The sequence below is a fragment of the Taudactylus pleione genome, unplaced genomic scaffold, assembly GCF_031769625.1.
Source record: "Taudactylus pleione unplaced genomic scaffold, aTauple2 ptg000012l, whole genome shotgun sequence".
NCBI classification, from domain to species: Eukaryota; Metazoa; Chordata; class Amphibia; order Anura; family Myobatrachidae; genus Taudactylus; species Taudactylus pleione.
In genome coordinates, this window is record NW_028284415.1 from 8,050,559 (window position 1) to 8,069,606 (window position 19,048).

At 46.3% G+C, this 19,048-nt stretch overlaps 1 pseudogene; it reads right to left on the reverse strand.

Moving 5' to 3' along the window:
- Positions 1 to 18,095: 18,095 nt before the first annotated feature.
- On the reverse strand, positions 18,096 to 18,213 carry LOC148542453 (5S ribosomal RNA; annotated as a pseudogene).
- Positions 18,214 to 19,048: the final 835 nt, after the last annotated feature.

Genomic DNA, 19,048 nt, shown 5'->3' on the forward strand with positions numbered 1-19,048 from the left:
TCCCCTTTGTTATAAGGCACAGAATAACACTGAGCAGAAGCAGTCGAATTCCGTGCCATGTAACCACCTTTGCACAACGCAGGGAGGCCATGCAGCAATTGACACATGACAACTAATGGTGGGGAAACATCAACAACTAACCATACATTTTTTCAAACTTGTATGTTTATGTCCCATCCCTTAAAGGAAGCCTTAAAGGGTGCAGGGAGTATGCAGCAAATAATGTATATATAGTAACACAACACACAATTTGCTTTCATTTCCTCATTCTCTGTGCTTATGACATTCCCTCGGGGTGAATCGCTTTCCTTACCAATATCAGAGCGTTTTCTTACAGAACTCTACACTACACAGTACCGGCACCTATTTTTATATATATAATTTTTAATTTGTGTAACTAGTTCCAGAAACAGGCGGAAATTAGTTAAATCATTTCAGAAATGACGGTGAGTACCAACAGCTTTTTTCTGAGCACCAGGACCATAACAAAGGTGGTGCAACCAATGCCCCAGCCCTCCCTGCCAGGCTCAGGCCGCTATGCATAAACAATGGTTAACTTAATATGTGAGCAGTGCTCCTGGCTGTCCAAACTCCCCTCCGTCACTAAGGGGGGTATCCAGTAGGCGATTTTAACAAGCGATTGCACGATAACGACGTTGTTATCGTGCAATCACTTGTAAATCGTGCATGCATCGGGCGTTTTTTTTTTTGTCGGAATCGACCAGCGATGCGCGTGCCCGCTGGTCGCTTCCGACACCCGACATCGCCCGTACATGCTGGTCAACCTGACGATCTCGTCAGGTTTAGCATGTGCGGGGATGGAGGGAAGTGCCGGGAGTGAACGTGTGAACGTTCAGTCTAGGCACATCAATAGATATACAAACGAGAGCATGACTGGAATGTCTTAATCGTGCTCTCGTTTGTATATCTATTAGTGGATACCCACCTTAACTCATCTCCAGACCCGAGAAGAAAAGGAGTTTCCCAGAAGGGAGGCATTGTACAAGAAACATCACCCACCCCCAGCAATTGCCCGAAAACAAAAAGAAGCTGATATACGCATGGGCCAGAACAGCAGAGGAACAATGTAAGTGAAGGAAAATGGGAGGGGAGTTGGGTCAAGTGGCGCAAATAAATTAAATACTATATATCATATATGGGGGCATATGACATGTTAAATATATTATATAGAGGGGAAAGTGTCATAAATTAATTCAATATATTACATAAGGGGGGAACGTGACATAAACTAATGACATAATTAAATACATCATATAAGTATATGAGGGGAGGTGGACAGGTGGCCAGAAGGCAGAAATCATTAAATATATAAGAGCAGATGGCATAAATTAATTAAATATATTACATAGGGGTCAGGTGGCATAAATAAATTATTTTATTAAATTTATTATATGACGGGGCAGGCGGCTAGGTGGCAGTAATTAATTTTAACTATATACATTATAAGGGATGTTGTTTTTATTGTCCTCTGATATTGGCAATCAAACCAGCCAGCAATTGTCTATGTCTGATGCACATATGATATACAGTACAAGTGACTTGTTCATTTATCTCACACAAACATGTAGGGTGGGGCTGGAGTGGCAGGAAACAAAAAGTTTTTTTTATGGCATACAGTACTCTTTCTTTCAGTGCAGTGGTGGAACTGGAGAGTGGTGGGCCCAGGTGCAAGAATATGCTTTGGGCCCCACTATGCAGTGCCCCCAGAAGTGGTCCCCCTATGCAGTGCCCCCAGTAGTTCCCCATATACAGTGCCCCCAGTAGTGGTCCCCCTATGCAGTGACCCCAGAAGTGGCCCCCCCTACGCTGTTCCCCCAGTAGTAGTCCTCCTATGCATTGCCCCTTGTAGTAGTCCCCCCTATGCAGTGCCCCCAGTAGTAGTCCCCTTATGCATTGCCCCCAGTAGTAGTCCTCCTATGCAGTGCCCCCAGTAGTTCCCCCTATGCAGTGCCCCCAGTAGTAGTCTCCCCTATGCATTGCCCCCAGTAGTAATACATAGGGGGGCTATGCATAGGGGGGCTATGCATTGCCCCCAGTAGTAATCCCCCCTATGCATTGCCTCCAGTAGTATTCCCCCTATGCATTGCCCCCAGTAGTAGCCCCCCATATACAGTGCCCCCAGTAGTGGCCACCCCCCATACAGTGCCCCCAGTAGCGGCCACCCCTATACAGTGCCCCTAGTAGCGGCCATCCCACCTATACAGTGCCCCCAGTAGTGCCCCCCTATGCTGTGCCAGTTCCCGTGTCCCCTTACACACACACAAAAAACACAACTTACCTGAATCCCCGCTCCTGCCGTGACCGCCGCTGTCTGCTCCTCCCGGCCCGCTCTTCTGCACTACGGGAGAGAAGTCATGACGTCTCTCCCATCACCCATTGCGGGGAGAGCCGGAAAGGTGGAGCTCATGAGTGAGCTCCAGCCGGCTCCCTCCGTGGCCGCAGCAGGGTTAGGCACTAGGGGGAGAAATTAGGGTTAGGCACCCCTAAGGGAGGGTTAGGGGGGGAGAGGGGTAGGGATAGTGTACTTACCTGCCCTGTCGGGGTCTGCGTTGTTCGGGTTGCCAGCGTCGGGATTTCAACTGCAAGGCTCACTTCCGGTGGTCATTCATACCAATCCCAATAAAATGGTACTGTCTTTATACTGTATATATAAATTTATGGATGCACAAAACAAAAAGGCACATAAGTATCTATTTGAGAAGCCTGTACCAGAGAAGAGATGTTAAGAGTTCTGGTGAATCAATTCTGAATCTCTTCAAATATAGTGAGCCAGTTCTTCTCTGCAATGTTTTGCCAATTTAAAAAGAGTAATGATAATCACATTGTAGTATATTTTAGTACAGATAATTTATTGAAAAACACTTAAAAATGCACACATACAAAAACAAAGGCCCTCATTCAGAGCCGTTCGCTATTTGCGGTCGTTCGTTTAAAAACAAGGGGTGGCTATTCAAATGATCCATACGCACATTGCAGTCTGTTCACACCTCTAAGTCTGTACGAACGAGCAAAACATACGCTCGTTTATTTGTTAAAAACGCCCCCTGGCCGCACGCATCCTACGTCATGTCCGCTATTTATTAGATTAATCGAGTACATCGACCAGCGTATGAACTGCTCGCTATTCTTGTGGTTGGTGTTTGCTACCACAAATTTGCGAGCAGTTCTGGCTCTAAAATAACCCAGTGACGTGGTCAATGACGCTGCTGATTTAAATATACACACCCATAAAACGCCCGTTTTGACCTTTAAGCACGCCTGCGTTCGGATCTCCACTCCCCATTTTCAAGCACCTTCCCCTGTTACCACCCACATACGCCTCATTCTGTCACTCAAAATAGCAGGCACTCGCTATATAGCGTACAAAGGATTTTCGGCCGCACTGACTGGTTCGCGCATGCGTACTAAAAAGCGTACGCATGCGCAGATGTGCAAACATCGCTCGGAACGAGCGTACTGCCGCTAACGAGCGGCTCTGAATGAGGGCCAATATTCTTTATAACTTATTTGAGAAGTTCATCATCAATAATGGATAGAGATCCAAGTGGTACCCTCTAAACAGGGGCGCCGAGAGGAGGGGGAAGTGGGTACAGATTACCCGAGCCCGGGCTTCTTGAGGGGCCCGGCGGGGGCCTGGGTCCGACGCCGCCCCTCCCTCCATCACAGCAGCCCAGCAGCCACAGCAGTCTCCTATGCCTGTGTGGGGGAGGGATCACACTAATCGCGCTCCCCCCTGGCTTTGCGCCGGGCTGGGGAACCTTTATTCTGCCGAGGGCCATTTTCATATATATAACATTTATTCCCGGGCCTGGTGCAGGCCATGCCCCCTCCGTGTGACATCACACAGGGGCGGGGTCAAAATCACCAGTGAATACAGCAATGCCCGAAGCATTCTGAGGGAGCTGTAAGGGCAGCGGTGTGACCATCTGAAGCATCCTAAGGACACTCTAGACAGAACTGCTGCATAGATTCTGACTGCAGGCAGGGCCGTAGAGAGCGCCACCGGGCCCAGATAAAGAGGGGGCATGGCCTAATCTCGGGAGGCGTGGCTACTCCCCCTTGAAGAAGAATAAAAAGAAAAAACATTTTTTGCAGCGCCACGAAGAGGCACTGCGTGCCGGGGAGGGGGTGCTGTGTGCCCCTCAGTCCGGCGCAAAGCCAGAGGGGGGCCCGATCAGTGTGATCGCTCCCCTCCTCAGGCAGAGGAGATTGCTGTGGCTGCTGCTTAGCTGCTCTGGGAGAGAGGCGGGAGGAAGGGAGGGGGGGCAGTGCCAGACCCGGCCCCCCCAAGGCCCCTCTGGAAGCCCGGGCTCCTGTAAAAGTGTACCCCCCCCCCCTCGGCACCCCTGACTGCAGGGTGCCATTCTAGGCACCCTGCTAGCCAGATGAGGCTAGCAGAAAAAGGCCAGACCAAATGATTCCGAGGGCCTTATACGGCCCCTGTGCCTGAGGTTCCCCATCCTTGCTCTAAAACATCAATATATATATATTAACTAATATGACTTTATTTATTTTTTCATTTATCACACTTAAATGCTCCCCGCAGACCTCCCTATATGCCACTTTATGTCACTATACCCCTCCATATGTCCCTTAAAGCTATCATTCCACTCCATAAGCCCCTTTTGTGCCATCAGTCCCCACACATGCCTTTTTTGTGCCATCAGTCACCTCCACATGCTCCTTCTGTACTAAAGGACTCCTCCACATGAGCCTTGTATGTCATCAGACCCATCCACATGTCTCTTAGGTGCCATCAGACCCCTCCACATGCCACTCTATAAGCAGGTTCCCTTGAATAACATCTATAACAGTGTTCTAGTGTGGGTGACAGTCTCAGTATTAACAAAGATGATAAGAATTTATTTTCCACACACCCAATCTGTCTCATCACAGAGCATTTTTCGCTCGTCCCAGCTTGAAGTGAAAAATGGTAAATCAGACTCTTATATAGAAAAGTTATTATATATTTGTTCCAGGTCAGGAAATAGCTGGGGGAGGGGTACCAATGCTCTCTCTTGCCCAGGGAGATAAAGTGTATAGATATGGCTCTGCACACAGATAGGAGCACCATCTGCGACCAATTATTCACAAAGCAATGAAAGAAGAGAAGAAGAAGTATCGCAATATAGCTCAGAGTTCTAGATTATGGTGCCAGGATTAGGTTAGCTAACATCAGTATGAAACCATTGATGGTGGGAAAACTTCACCTCTCTCACCATTCATGGTAAAAACATTGGTCAATGACTGCTAACTATTAAAGGGGTTGGGTAAAGTATATAAATCAACGACGTTGGTGTGCCATCAATACACAGCATTCCAGGGGGAGGATGGAGTACAGTGCCCTCTCCCCCCACAGGCTCCAGATGTAACAGTAGGTGGAGGAGGTATGATGAGGCATATGGGGGAGGTGTTAGAGACATATGGGGGAATCTGATGGTTATGTGAGTGACATGTGGAGAGCCCTGATGTGAGGAGGATTGATGGTCATGTGAAGTGCATGTAATGGGCATGTCAGGTGGTCTGATGGACATGTGCGGTGGTCTGAAGGGCATGTGGATTGGTCTGATGTGCATGTAAAGGGCATATGGAAAGATCTGATGGCCATGTAAGAAGGTTTAATGAGCATGTTAGGAGGATGGATGTGCATGTAGAGGGGCATGTGGAGAGATCTGATGAGTAAAGATCTAATTTTCATGTAAAGGGCATGTTGGAAGATCTAATGTCTTGTTGGGAGACCAGATTAGCATGTATGGGGCATGTGGAGAGGTCTGATGGGCAAAGGTCTAATTTTCATGTAAAGGGCATGTTGGAAGGCCTAATGTCTTGTTGGGAGATGAGATAAGCATGTATGGGGCATGTGGAGAGGTCTGATGGGTAAAGATGAGGTCTTATTTTCATGCAAAGGGCATGTTGGAAGGTCTAATGTCTTGTTGGGAGATGAGATGAGCATGTATGGGGCGCATGTGGGGAGGGGATGCAATCGGGAACCCGGCTGACGTAAGCCCGACAGCTGGCTTCCCGACTGCTTTATCTCAGCGAGGGTTAAATGACAGGTATCTAAATCTAGATGCCTGTCATTTCTCTGATGCCAGCAGACCGGTGCCGCGAGCGGACAGCCGCGGGGGGGGGGTTGGGTTTAGGGCTCCCAGGGTGGGGACTTAGGGTTAGGCACCCCCCCGGGAGGGTTAGTGTTAGGCTAGGGGGAGGAAGGGTTAGGGTTAGGCACCCCCGGTGGGAGGTTAGGGTTAGGCACCACCCCGGTGGACTTAGGTTTAGGCAGTGGGGACGGGGGGGTTAGGGCTAGGCACAGAGGGGGGATTAGGGTTAGGCACAGGGGGGGAGGTTAGGCACCCCTAAGGAGGGTTAGGGTTAGGGGGGTTCGGTTAGCAGATACTTACCTAAGGACAATCGGGATTTCCAGCGCTGTCGGGCTTCCGCTGCCGGGATCTCTGCTTTTGTCTGCCTGTCGCTGCCGGGATTTCATACCGCTTCCGTGGGGAGGCATGATGGGTAAAAATGAGGTCTTATTTTCATGTAAAGGGCATTTTGGCCTAATGTCTTGTTGGGAGATGAGATGAGCATGTATGGGGCATGTGTATGATGGCATGGGTACAGGGGCGCCGAGAGGAGGGGGAGCGGGCACAGATTACCGGGCCCTGGGCTTCCTGAGGGGCCCGGTTGGGGCCCGGGTCCGGCGCCGCTCCCCATCCCTCACAGCAGCCCAGCACACAGCGCGTGCTGAGCTGCAGTGGAGACTGCTCGTGGCTGGTGAGCAGCAGCCACAGCAGTCTCCTATGCCTGTGGGGGGGAGCGATCACACTGATCGCGTCCCCCCTGGCTTTGAGCAGGGCTGAGGGGGCCCAGAGCGCCCCCCTCCCCAGCGCGCAGCGACGCTTCGCGGTGCTGCAAATCTTTTTTGGGGGGGGTTTCGGGAAGGGGGCGTGGTCACGCCGCCCTCGATTAGGCCACGCCCCCTATTACCCGGGCCCGCCGCGGCTCTCAGCGGGCCTGCATGGGTATATTCATTTTTTGTATTCTATAGCTAAAACTTTTAATGAAAGTCTATTTTGTTACTGGAATAAATCACATAATACAGCTGCACTTGTTATAACTGTAGCCTTCCTCTGTGCAGTGCAGAAAAGAACGTTGTACTTTTACTAATTAACTGTTAATGTTACCTATAGCTCAGAGAGTCTGCAGAACACCCATTCTTTTGCATTTAGATGTCATATACAGATTATTGCCTGTGTATTATTGAGTGGGAAGGCAAGCGGGGGGTGAAATATAGAAATGGGCTAAGTGCAGGTAATCCCCCAGTTGCTGCCACCTGAAAAAGAATGTTTTTGGAATCAGGATAAAGTCATTCCCTGTTATGCCATATAATGGATTTATCCCAAATGAACAGTATCCTACAATTCAAACTGTTTCTTTGGGCAAACAAATAGTTAAAGCACAAATGAGGAGCATGCATTCTGGAATATATCTTTATTAGAAGTGGGAAGGAAGAGAGGGATATAGGACTCTGAGAAAAGCACAGTTCAAATTCTGTGTATATTGAAAATAAATAAACGAAATATTATTAAATGAGTCCAGCTGAGTGGTATGATCTATCTATAGCCAGTCTCTTGGCTTTAATCCATGGCTCTCCTGAGGTTATATTATTATATTGGTAATAGAATGACAATGTAATCAAAATGGGATTTACTCTATGTACAGTAATAGGTTGTTATGTGTCCTGTACAGGTGTAAGACATTCAGTGGCCTACTCTGGCGCCATCTTCTGGTGGTTACCGAGGTAATGTATCTGTTACTTACATACTTTATTTCATTAACCATTTAGGTATCAAACCATCTGATTTTCCACATCAGGTCTCTCTATTTGATGGATATTGGATACTCAAGCTACTCCCTCAACCCTGCATTTGTTTGTATTATTTTGTTAATAATTATCCTACAGTATGTTATCCTATGTATTGTTGTACAATTATTTTGTTATCCCCGCACAGTGCTGCAAACATATTGTAGCACCGCATAACTGAAAGATAATAATAATAATAATAATAATAGTAATAATAATCCATTTTACAAACATCAGTTTCATCAGATCTTTCTAATTGTTCAAGGTTGGATACTCAAGATCTCCTTTACAATCCTCAACTCACATAAAAGGTTTTATTCTATAGCATTTCTTGATGAATAAGTCCACTTAAAGCTCCCATGACTTTTGCTGTCATAGACTTTATCCCTTCATATGTCTGTTTGCCAAATCTAAATAGAAGTATGAATATTCGAATGCTTGAATAAGCTTGAGAAGATATAAGCACACTGTTTTTTATTTGGTACAGTACTAGTTAGAGCTGGTTTTGTTGATAGTTTGTATTGGTTGAGGTCAGTTGCCAATCATTATTTGATTAGCCTATTAGCTGCCCCGTCGAGGCGGGGTTTAACATTTGTATTTTAAGGCTGGAGGAGGAGTCAACTGCCTCTTGCCATTTTGAGATCAGAGTGACAAGTACCTTATGATCTGAGTGATAAGTACCAGTCTAAGCAATTTATTCAATTTTCAGCTTTCTCTATCTATATTTTCTTTCCCTTTCACACAGTTTTTGTCTCTTTCCTACTATTCTTTTTCACCCTCTTTTTCTTTTCTTCCCACCCCCCTTTTTTCCTCATTACTGTCTGCTCTAACATAACCCCCCCTCTTATTAACTGAAAATGCCCCGTCCCCGCCGTAATGCCCCCCCTCCCCGTCGCCTTGCTGAAGTGGCCAGACCATTATCGGTCGCCGCAGCCTCTTCCCTTGCCCGGGGTGCGCGCCTGACTTCAGTGCGCGCGGGCCCCCTCCCGCCCCTTCGCCATCCGGCCTCCGGGCTTGGTTGGCGAGGAGTGCGGAGAGCGCTCCCAGCACCCCCCGCCAGATCGCTCCGCCGGGCATTGGCGGGACCGCTCCACAGGCGCGGCTATCCCCGGTGGCCATTTTGGACTGCGCGGGGCCCCGTCTCCCGCCCGCCGCTGCGGCTGCAGTGGCAGGCGAGTTTTATATAATAAACCCGCCAGGCCCGGCGGGTACACCAGGGACCCCCCGATTTAATGTGTCCCAGGTGGCTGGAGGGGCTGCGCGCCAGGCCTCCCCGGCCGACAGCCACGCCCCCTCGCCTCCGGCGGCCATTTTAGATGCTGAGGAGGTTTTTACCTCCTCAGATTCCCCCCTCTCTGTCTCAGGGACTGGAGGTTTGGGGTTTGCCACAGCGCCTAGGGCGCAGGGCTATCATATGATCCAAGGTAGCGGGCCCGCTGATTCGTTGCACCGGCCCCCTTTCAGCCACTTCCCTAGGCCGTTGGCGCAGCAGGATAGAGCTACCCCTTATGGGGGCTCTTGGCCCAGATTGCTGGCTCCAATGTCGCCCCCCCCCACTCGCTGCGGCCTGCGCAAATGCGGGGCAGCAGTTCTTGAATTATGGGCCTGGCCCCGCCCCCACCCCTCCGTTTGGTTTTTCACCTTATTTTAGCCAAGGTTTATACCAGCAGTCAATCCCAAACTAGTTCATGGGTCCGAGCCGGCAATTTTATGCCTCCTCATACGTGCAAGCGCCGGGGTTTTTTCCCCAGCAGTTCATCTCCGCCCCAGGCAATTTTGCACCCATGCACCAGCAGTTTCAATTTAATCCTGGGCAGCATGCAAGCCAGCAGCTGGTGCGTCAACCCCCCCTTCCGCATGCCCCGCCCCCGCCATCTACCCCAGTGGTGCATCCACCTTCCCCTGCTCTAGCCCCGCCCCTACCACCTTCCCCAGCAATTCCTCCTCCTGCGCAGCCCCCATTATCTCCCCCGCCACGGAGCGCAACCCCCGCGCCTGTTGCTGTATGTCCACCATCGGCTCCCGTGGCTAACGCAAATGTCTCGAGCCCGAAGGTTACATTAAGTCAGCCGTTGGCATCCGGGTCGTCTTCAAGGGATGTCGTCACTGATGTAAGCGTGGTGGGCGCGCCGCACAACGAGAGTCAAGCCTCCTCCTCTAGGCATGCGCCCGAGGTCCCGTCGGCGTCTGGAACAGGTGAGATGAGTGTTGCAGTTCCTTCAATTGCGCAGCTTTCACACTCTGATGAGTCTTCAGACTCCTCTAGTTCTGGAGAGAGGCCGCGCAAGCTCATGAAATACTTTGTGCAGCAGTTGAAGGGTAAGGGCAAGAGTCCCAAAAAAGCGAGTAGTATAGCGGCCAGTTCGGCTCCAGACGCTTCGGGGGATGCGGTCCATTGCTCAAACACGGCAATATTAAGGGGAGTTAGGTCCAAAATCAGAGAGCGAATTCGTAAAGGTCGTTATGTTGACATGTTCGCCATCACTCATGATGTTAGACGCAGCAAAAAAGGGGGGAGTGGCAGCTGAGGAGGCCAGGAGGAGTTATCAGAATTGGCTGACTGGTATATATGTGTTTGCTGCATGTTATATCGAGACACGCCCAGCTGAATGTCTGAATGTGCTGAAGTACCTGCATTTAGAGCAGGGTATGCAGGTCGCAGCTAGGCATAATGTTTGGAGGCAGTATGATGAACTGTTCAGGAAAAATCAGGATGGCCAAAAAATGTTTAGTTTTGGGTTCAAGGACGTGGAGGTGTGGCTGGAGGTGACGCAGCAGGCCCGATCAGCTGTCAAGCCTGCGGTGGGACGTAAACATCCCTTTCCAGCCCGCCCCGGATATAATACTGGAGGCAAGGGGAAGTGCTACGCCTTTAATAATGCCCAGTGTAGCAGAGGGGCCAGTTGCCGCTACCGGCACGTGTGCATGCTTTGTGGGGGAAGTCACACTGCAAAGGAATGCAATCGCCCCGGTGGTTCCACAACAGGAAAAGGGGATCAGAGTACAGGTGCTAAATAAAGCGGTGTCTCCAATTAAGTTGGAGATATTAGAGCGTTGGTTGAGGCGTTATCCTCTTAAGGAGGACGCGGCCTTCCTATTACAGGGTTTTAAAGAAGGTTTTAGGTTACTGCTAGTTCGTCCAGTTTTAGTTGTAGCTAGAAGAATTCTTAAGTCAGCTAGGGATTTTCCAGAGGTTGTGGTGGAAAAAATAGAGGTGGAGCTGAGTTTGGGGCGCATGTGTGGCCCTTTTGCCTCACCGCCTGTGGAAAATCGATAAGTTACAGAAGTAGTGGCGCCCCTGGCGAGTTTGTTATTTAGGAAACCCAGTGCCTTATGCTACCCGCCGCTAGGGGGGATTGGAGTTCTTTTCACCTTTACCCTCAAAGAAAGAGGTTTGGTGTTGTTCACCTCCATCTGGGTCACCTAGACAACTCAGTTTTTCCCCTTCCATGTTTTCGTTCGGTTTTCAAGTTTTGTTTAATAGTTAATTCAAATTATTAACGTTATGTTATACTGTTTTTTCCCATCACATGTTTTTTGGAGAAAGATTGCCGGGTGTGGATTGTTGGGCATTCTTTTGTTTACTGGGCTGGCAGGCATAATGGGGCCAGTTTAGCCCATTTTAAGGTCCGTTGGATAGGGTTGAGAGGTTTTAGGTGGAGCGGCCTTTTGGACCTGCTATGGCAGTCAGAGAGTAAGTGGGGGACCCCTGACTGTCTGGTCGTGCACTTGGGTGGTAATGACCTTGGCACGTGTAAAGGAGTGGAATTGATCATTGCCATTAAGCATGATTTGAAATTAGTAGCGGAGCGTTGGCCACTAGTTAAACTTTGCTGGTCTGAGATGATTCCAAGGAGGTTCTGGCGGGGTACACAAGGTGGGGCAGCCCTAGACAGAGTAAGAAGGAAGCTGAATGCTGCAGTCTCACGGTTTGTGGTTGGCTTGGGCGGGCGTGCTATCAAGCACCCTCGTCTTCGATATGAGGAGGTACATTTATATAGGCCAGATGGAGTGCACCTCACTGAGGAAGGTTTAGGGTTTTTCGTATCTGACATTCTAGCCTCATTGGTATAGTTAGTAGGGTCTGTGTCTTTTGTTTGGTGGCGTTACGTGTCCATTCCTTTTTTGTCCACGTTGTTGGCAGAAAGCAGTGCTCCTCGGCGGCTCAATTTAGCGCAGCAGAGCTTGGCTAGCATTCCCCCTTTGAGAAAAGCGAGTCGGTTGCTACCTTAAGGGAGAACCAGGTCTTCATCCTAGGGAGGGGCCAGCACTATGCTAGTTAAGGGGGGGTGGTTCTACCCAGGTTAGCTCGCGCAGGGGGTGGGGAAAACTCCACCCCATTTTGGTAAAGCGATCAATTAATTATGAGCTGTGGGCCGAGGTAGCACTGCTTTTTCGCCACCAGGACTAATTAACAATTCTAATTTCATATAATAAATTTGGCTGTGACCTCTTTTTACCAATTCTATACAGTTGTCTGTGTCTTATTTATTAGTTAAGTTATAGCTTAAGAGTGTTGTGTAAAATAATAAAACTATGGGTGACTTAGAATATTCGAATGCTTGAATAAGCTTGAGAAGATATAAGCACACTGTTTTTTATTTGGTACAGTACTAGTTAGAGCTGGTTTTGTTGATAGTTTGTATTGGTTGAGGTCAGTTGCCAATCATTATTTGATTAGCCTATTAGCTGCCCCGTCGAGGCGGGGTTTAACATTTGTATTTTAAGGCTGGAGGAGGAGTCAACTGCCTCTTGCCATTTTGAGAAAGGCATATTGAGGAATTGGTTTGTACCAATATTTATTCATGGTGAGGAATTGGTTTGTACCAATAGATATTAGTTGAGAAAATTGGCGTGTGCCAATACGTTTCTCGTTGGAATATGCTATGTTTCTTTTTCCAACAGGTGAGGCACAGCAGGCGGAAAGCAGTGCTCCTCGGCGGCTCAATTTAGCGCAGCAGAGCTTGGCTAGCATTCCCCCTTTGAGAAAAGCGAGTCGGTTGCTACCTTAAGGGAGAACCAGGTCTTCATCCTAGGGAGGGGCCAGCACTATACTAGTTAAGGGGGGGTGGTTCTACCCAGGTTAGCTTGCGCAGGGGGTGGGGAAAACTCCACCCCATTTTGGTAAAGCGATCAATTAATTATGAGCTGTGGACCGAGGTAGCACTGCTTTTTCGCCACCAGGACTAATTAACAATTCTAATTTCATATAATAAATTTGGCTGTGACCTCTTTTTACCAATTCTATACAGTTGTCTGTGTCTTATTTATTAGTTAAGTTATAGCTTAAGAGTGTTGTGTAAAATAATAAAACTATGGGTGACTTATGGAAAAATCATCATTAAGCCTCAGCATTTATACTTTGTTCATGTTGTTTGCAGAAAAGTTAATGTTCTAACTTTGGATAAAAACTTTAATGTTAGAGAAAGTTTGTTTGAATATATATCTGTGAGGCGAGCCATGAGTGGTAATAATCAGGGCTCCTCCAGCACCAGGCTACATCAAAAAGGTTTGATGAAAGTAGAGAACTCCAATCTCCAGTAAGGTGTGTGGAAGGAATTTTAGTAGAGAAGGACTTATCAGGAAATACTACAATAATAGTGGTGATGCTTTACATGGGCTGTATACTGTAGCTACTGACTGTAGCAGGCACTCTTTCGGCCTGTCCTGTAAATATTTTTATTCAATGTTTTTATAGATTTAAAAGCAAATCTTTAAACGTTTTGTAAAAATGCCTTAACAGAATTCCACTTGGTAACAAGGATGACTGATTTGGGAATATCAGGACATATGGGAGCACTGCTAATACCACATGAAGAACTCGGTAAGGAGTTACCTAAGTACACTAGCTCTTATGGGCCTGATTTTAAGTTGGGAGCAAAGCACAAAAAGCAAGAAACCTTGTTTCCGGAACAAACCATGTTGCAATGCGATGGGTGAAATTGGAGATGTTCGCTGACCCCTGTGTTTTGGTTTTGCCAAAACCACCCTCAATTGTTTTGGTTCGGATTTGGTTTTGGTTTTAGATTTCTTTAAAAATTGATAAAAACAGCTAAAATCATGTAGCTTGGGCCTGCTTTTGTCCCTATAGTATTATTAACATCAAAACCATTAATTTCAGAAAATCTTTAGGTGTGTACCAGGAAGGAAATGTTGCTTGATTTTTGCTCTCACCTCTATGAAGTGCTAATTAATACAAGCAAACATTTTCTGCCTAAATATCCCGCAATATATTACGCTCATGGTTAATTGAATCGCCCTCTTAGCAGGGGCAGAACTATGGGAGACAATGGAGGAGCCTGCCCCCGGGCTCCAGCACTGAAGGGGCACCTCCTCCATTGCCCACAATATATTCACCCCACTTAGGGCTGTAACTACAGTATGTACCTGGAGTGTACCATCATGGCTGCCCAATACATGGCACCTCTTCCTGGCACCGGAGAAGCCACCATACACTAGTGGAGAGCTCTGTGTCAGACCATCAGCTGCCGCCTCCGTCTATCTATAGCCTGTCCCTACTCATTGGTGTTGCTGCTCCTCAGCAGCTTATTTTGTCAGTGTGATATGTCCGGCGCTCCCTCACCCATATCTCTCTGTCTTACGAGGAGGGCACCAAATTATAAATTGCCTCCGGGCATCTGGGCTGAACTTACGCCACTGCCCCTTAGACTGCTCCCCTGTTAAATGAACTCCAGGATTGGCTGCCCAACAAGTTCTGCTGAATGATGTGATCAACCCACTTTAATGTTATGGCAAATGTGGTAGTACCAGTTACAGTACTTTACATCTATTTGGCCACTTCTGGATTGGCAATTATTTATACCTGGTACAAAACATAGTAATTAGTCATTAATACATCATTTTTGAGCAAATATGTAAAATGTTCTATTTTCCTTCTTACACTAGAGTTATCTAAATTATGAAAGATTTGTTGTATTAGTGTTCCTCAAACTCTGTCCTCATGGTGCCCTTATGCTGGGCATACACTATACAATTATCGGGCTGATCCACCCGATATTGGCCAAACGCCCCGATAATTGTACTGTGTGCGCGGCTGACCAAAGCTGAAATATGGATTGGTCGGACATGCCGGATCATCCAGTATGCCCGTCTGATGCAATGTTTTGTAAGTCAAATATCGGCCACATTGGGCATTGTATGTTCAGCCACGGCCGTCCGACAAACATTTCCCATGTTTCTTCGCAGGAAAGGAACTGGGAAATGTCACCTTCCCAGGGGAGGAGTGCAGATATCGGGGTCAATACACTGTGAGAATCTCACAGTTAGGGCCGGCTCTAGGGGTGTTCGACCTGAGCGTTCGCACTGAGGCGCCACCCATAGAGGGCACACCCCTCCCCAACATCCCGATTTCAGCGGGAATCACTGTCCCGCTGTTCCACCTGTGGGCCGAAGTGGCCCGCCGGTGGTTAAATCGTGAGGTTGGGGACCCCCCACTGCCACAGCTGTGCAGTGGTGCCGGACCCCAGAGACTCTGAATGGATGCTGCGCGCATGCGCGTGGCATCCATTCAGTGACGGCAGAGGGCTAGGGGTACGCCCAGCTGGTGAGGCTCCCCCCAGCCTGACGTTATTTGGAGGCGGACACACCTCCTAATAACGTCATGCATGGGCATGGCCTATGGTAATTAGGCCACGCCTCCATTCTTGATCGCGTGCGGCGGGGGCCGGCACAGGGTGCTCCAACCCCTGGAGCCGGCCCTGCTCACAGTGTATGCCTGTGATAGTTACAGGTTGTCAGGCTGTCAGATACAATTTCTGTTAGTTTGAAAGGCATTTTATCTGACAGTGTACACCCAATAATTAGTACCACTTGTAAATCCATTGTGTTAGTTAAGTAACACACCGATGCTGCAGCTAGGTGATCTGGAAAACATGCACTATTAGAGTTCCATGAGGACTAGGCTTGAAAATTACTTCTCTATATTGGGCAACAGCAACCTCAAAAGTCTTACTGTACAAGTTTCATATATATATATATATATATATATATATATATATTACATGTATTTGTTTCTCCTGGTATTAACAAGGATGAACTATTGATCACTCCATTTTATCTATACACCTATTTACACTGTCACGGTAAACCACATTTACTGGCGCGCCAAGAATCCACTAGCTCTATATATATATTTATATATATATATATATATATATAATATATATATATAGAGCTAGTGGATTCTTGGCGCGCCAGGAAATGTGGTTTACCGTGACAGTGTAAATAGGTGTATAGATAAAATGGAGTGATCAATAGTTCATCCTTGTTAATACCAGGAGAAACAAATACATGTAAATGTAGATGAAAGAAACCCAAAAGTGTATATATATATATATATATACATATAGATATATATATACAAAATGTAAAAGGGGGGGCACCCCCTGAAGGAAACGGGGTGTCAGCTCAAACCAATAATAAGCAAGAGGTGGTTGACCCCTTAGGGACACTACTTAAAAACAATAGAACTGGATCAGAGCGCCTGAGGTGCCACACAGTAGAGACTATTTCACACAGGTATAAAGTGCAAGTGCTGATAGTGCATGAACAATAGAATTTACATATATGGTAAATGACTCATTTGTAAGGAATTGTGTCGCACAGACAAATTAATAAAGATACAAATACAATTTAATGGATAAAATAAGGACATATATAACATACAGACAGTGTTAAAACAAATAACGAAATCAGACAAGAAAATAATAAAAGCATGGATAAGAACATAAAAGTATATTAGATGAGTACTGAAAAAAACGATACATGTCTTATCTTATTTTTTGGAGGAGTATAGCAGTGAGGTACAGGCTCCCAACGCGTTTCGTCTCCTAATGGACTTCTTCAAGGGAATAGTGTGCCTTAGATGTATTCAGCTATTTATACCCTGTTATGGGGATGAAAGTCCCGCACTTTACCAAGCACGATGTCACTTCCTGTGACGTCACTTCAGGTTTATTCTGAGAAATATGGGGATAAATTACTTATTAGCATTATATTCCTGCTGGAGTCTTTAGTCATAGTAAGATATTTAAACCATATATCTGTGTGTATGAATAATTGTGGGAGCAACGTGTGAATAATTTCATTAGCGCTGCCCCACTTCCAGTAGGTGCGAGTCTGTCTTCTTCGCGTCACTTCCGGTGAGGTCAGTCTTCTGTTTTCACCCGGCGTTTTAACCTGTGTGTCTGCTATGCATATCCAGTACAGCTCCCAACCATGTCCGTCTGGCTTCGCGTCGCTGGATGTAAGTTCCGTGGGCATTCTGCTCCCAGTAATCTTGTCCCTCTCCATAGCGCATGTGTGACATGTTGGCAGCCATATTGTTGGTGGATGTCAGGTGGTACCATTCTCTGTTTGAAACGCATACATCATCTACTGGATGGCTTCCTGGGTCGCAAGCTTTTATGTAGCCATTATGGGATGTATGTTTTCATCATTTTCGGAGGCTGCTGGAGAGATGTCATTAATAAAGGAGTCACGATTTGTGAAACATCAGTGGTCTAATTTTTATTTCTATGTTTAAGTGGTATCTCAAAATCTGTCGAGTACCTTTATGATAGGTACTACATATTAGTTAATAAATCCTGTGCATATATATATATATATATATATAAACCTATAAGGTGGAAGATAACAACAAAACAATAATATAGTGAACGATATGGATATAAAAACAGTCACTAAGAAGAACATCTATAGGTATGTATACACAATCTTGTGTATCTCCAAATAGATATATTACGTTCAGTGAAAGCGCAAAAGATCTCTCAAAGAAATTCATGATGAGACACAAATATAGATGTAAACATCTGTACATATGTGTGTGTGTATGAAATGCATGCTTGCTTTATAGTCAAGTATGAATGAGGTTTGAAGGATGTGTTACTGTGTACATACAGTATAGATGGAGAGTTCATTCTGTATGAGTAACTTAAGTGCATAGATCACAACCAGAATGTAGTGGGAAGAGTTTATTGAGAGGCAGAGTACGTTGTTTAGAACAATTCTGTGCTGGATAATAAGTATTGTATGGAGATCATCCATTAGGTGATATAGGTTCCTAATTGAATAGATTTATTGTTGTGCTGACCATCTTAGATAAAGTATTGTATCATTAGAGATGCAGATCTATATAAACAGTGTGCCCCTAGGATTGGGAGTGATGAATGTGGTCAGTATTGCAGAAGGGAGAGATCTACAGCACCTGATATTCTCTGTTGGTCTCCCATACAGGTACTGATCAGGCTCACACTTTATAGCTTCCAAGATCAGACGGGATTGGGCATATTCAGTGTGGTATGGCTGTAGATACATGTACCTTCTTGCAGAGTGACACCTTGGCACCACCACCCATGCATAGTGGGCTCAAACTGTTTATATGAAGGGAGAAATTTCGTAACTATCGTTGAAACCTTGGGTGTGTAGTGTTTGTAACTCAAAAATCCAGAACATTTCTCTTCTGGATAGTTTGTTAGAAAGATCCCCTCCTCTTTCTCCTAGGGTGACATGTTCTAGAGCTTTGAAGGTAATTTCTTCAGGATTAGATGCGTGATGTTCAGTAAAATGTTTGTATACCATATGTCCTTCCACTTTGTGTTTTATATTTCGGGCATGTTCTTGAATTCTGAGTTTTAAAGTTCTTTTTGTTTTTCCCACATACTTAATCCCGTATGCACATTCTAGTACATAGATAATAGATGTGGTATTGAAGTTGATATGCTGTTTTATTTTGTATTCCTTTGAGTCATTAAAGTTCTTGAAAATCTTCCTCTGTGGGTGTAAGTATCTGCAAATGTTACAGTTATCACATTTATAGCAACCAGGATAATTAGATAAATCGCTGACTTGTTGTTATGCAGCATGCTGGGAGCTTGAATATCTTTCAAATTCCTGGCTTTTTTAAAAACAATAGGTAGTTTAGGAGGTAAGGAGTCTTTTAAGATAGGGTCCATTTTCAGTATATGCCAATGTTTATTCAGAGAATCTTTGATCTTTTGTTCTTGTGCATTAAATGTTGTGATGAAGGGCATGAAGTCTCTCTTTTTGTCGTCTGTTTTTTTGGTGTATTTAAGTAATTCACTTCTTACCATGGCCAGAGTTTTGCTTGCTGCTTCCTCTATGATGGTAGCTGGGTATTCTTTTTCG